Here is a 2148-nt window from a genome sequence, read left to right as displayed (position 1 = left end):
TCGTCGGGAGGAATGAAAGCTTGACTGGTGGAGCAAACAGCATTTAGGAACAGTTAATTACATAGAAACATCTGCTTTGAAGCAGCACTTAATAAAGACATGATACATTAACATGCCTTGGATACAGAAAAAACACATAATTAAAAGAACCTCATTAGACACAGAAGAATGAACAACATGACATTTCTGATAATCATGAAATAAGCCGGAAATACAATCAATATCTGATCAAGAGACAGTGAAGACAGTGAAAGCTGTTATCTTCACAGAACTTCATTTATATGAGGCGAATGTGCTTAAGTGCTGAATGAGATACTCAAGATTCCAGCGTAGAGACACAAGCGAGGACACACAGACACTCTATTAAGATTGTCTTATACAAATTCTTAAGTACTTTTTCACCACTAACTGCATTCTGCTCATCCTCACCTCACCTGTTATTTCCAAAAGCACTCTTCAGTCACGTTGAATTGTAAATAACATATTCCTCCTCAGTGTTGCTGAATCTGTAACAAGTTATTGTCGATTCCCCTTGAATGCCAGCCTGATGAACCTGAATGTATGTAAAGTAAAAGAAGCTTTCGGCACAAAACCTTGTATTTATTGGATGAGGAAAGGTCTCTGCCATGCATTAGCACCATGCATTACTCTCGTTGGGCACAAAGTGAAGTCGGAGAAGGAAAGTGAACAATACAGTGGATTTAAAAGCAGCGTTGATCGAGTTTCCTCCAAGGTTTTAAGACTGCTGGCCACAGCTAATGGGAAAAAGATTGCTTCAGAGGACAGATGCGATGTGCTGTGGGAGACAAACGAAGGTGCTACTTTGTGTCCTTGAGGTGTGATCACTTTCTGAAAAATCCACTGACCTAATCAAGCAAGATAAGCACAGGAATGGCTTCTCCACAAAAGCACCTTTATACACACAGCCAAAGCAATCAAGTCAATCTAGAGCTCTGTCCATTGATTCTCAGCATGATCGTCACAACACTGGAATATTCTCAATGCACTCGCTGCTTGTTTCCCATGAAATCACAGCTAGGTTATCTGTCTGCAAGTTAAATGGTCAGAAATGTAAAAGAGGAGATGATACAAATATGTGGCCTGCTCTGGCAAAACAAGATCCACAGGCAAAACAAAACTGGGAGGGAGGTCGTCCTTGAATCCTGTGAAAGTGTAAACCAGTGGCCTCTGCTCCTCTTACACCAACTGTCCAATTTGTTGTGCTGAAGGGTAACTTCTGCACAATAAATTGTGTTCTCAACTTTTTAAGTCTTCAGCTGTGCTTCTTTGTATGCAGCGGGCAGATTCATTCAGCTCTGTGAAAGGCTGAGAAATTGAAATGTTACAGAGCAATCATAGAGGGTGCGTGCAACCACAATGCCACAAAATTACAACTATTACAGGTCACCAACAAATCTTTGGCTTAAATGCCTGTGTGTCCACATTGTGACCTGCATTAGGCCTTGATGCTAGTGTTTGCAGATGGGACCGAAAATGAAATACTTTTATCCTGTGAAAATGCAGGCATGTTTGCTGTTTGCACCACAATGCATCGGCAAACCTTCAAAAGGTAACCATGAGAAAATGTGGTAAAATTAAAATGTTTTTAGCGACACGGTTTTGTATCCTGCTCGAGGATGTACTCATTTGATTTGATTTTCTAATATCTAAATTTGACACATTTTTTTGGGCACTGTAGTTGTTTGGATTCATCATGCAATACCATCAGGGAGGCATCTGATAGATCCCAAATTCATTCTGTGTACCATAGAGGCAAAAAATAAAATAAAATAAAATAAAAATCCAGTATTCAAATTTGTAATTCAAGGCTAGGTTCATACACGAGAAGGAAGTTAGCGTGGTGAACAAAAGTGGCAAGGTGCAGACACAAAACCAAGGTCCAAAAACAGTCTGAGTCTTTACATGAGAAACAAAAAACAGGCCGGAACAGGACAGAAAAACTTTGGTTGAAAAGATCTTACAGAAAGAACTCTCAAGGAGAATATTACAAAAAGCCTGTAAATACTTTTCTGGGAGCTGAAAAACTTTCTGGGAACAAACAAAGGAAGACATGGGGTTATGGTAGGAAAAAAAAGTACATTTTCTACAAAGTTCTAGGTTTTACATATCAGAATATAAAAATATTAA

Source organism: Pundamilia nyererei, unplaced genomic scaffold (genome assembly GCF_000239375.1).
Source record: "Pundamilia nyererei isolate P.nyererei 1_Seehausen unplaced genomic scaffold, PunNye1.0 scaffold00298, whole genome shotgun sequence".
Classification (NCBI taxonomy): domain Eukaryota; kingdom Metazoa; phylum Chordata; class Actinopteri; order Cichliformes; family Cichlidae; genus Pundamilia; species Pundamilia nyererei.
Note: the sequence above shows the minus strand (reverse complement) of the source record.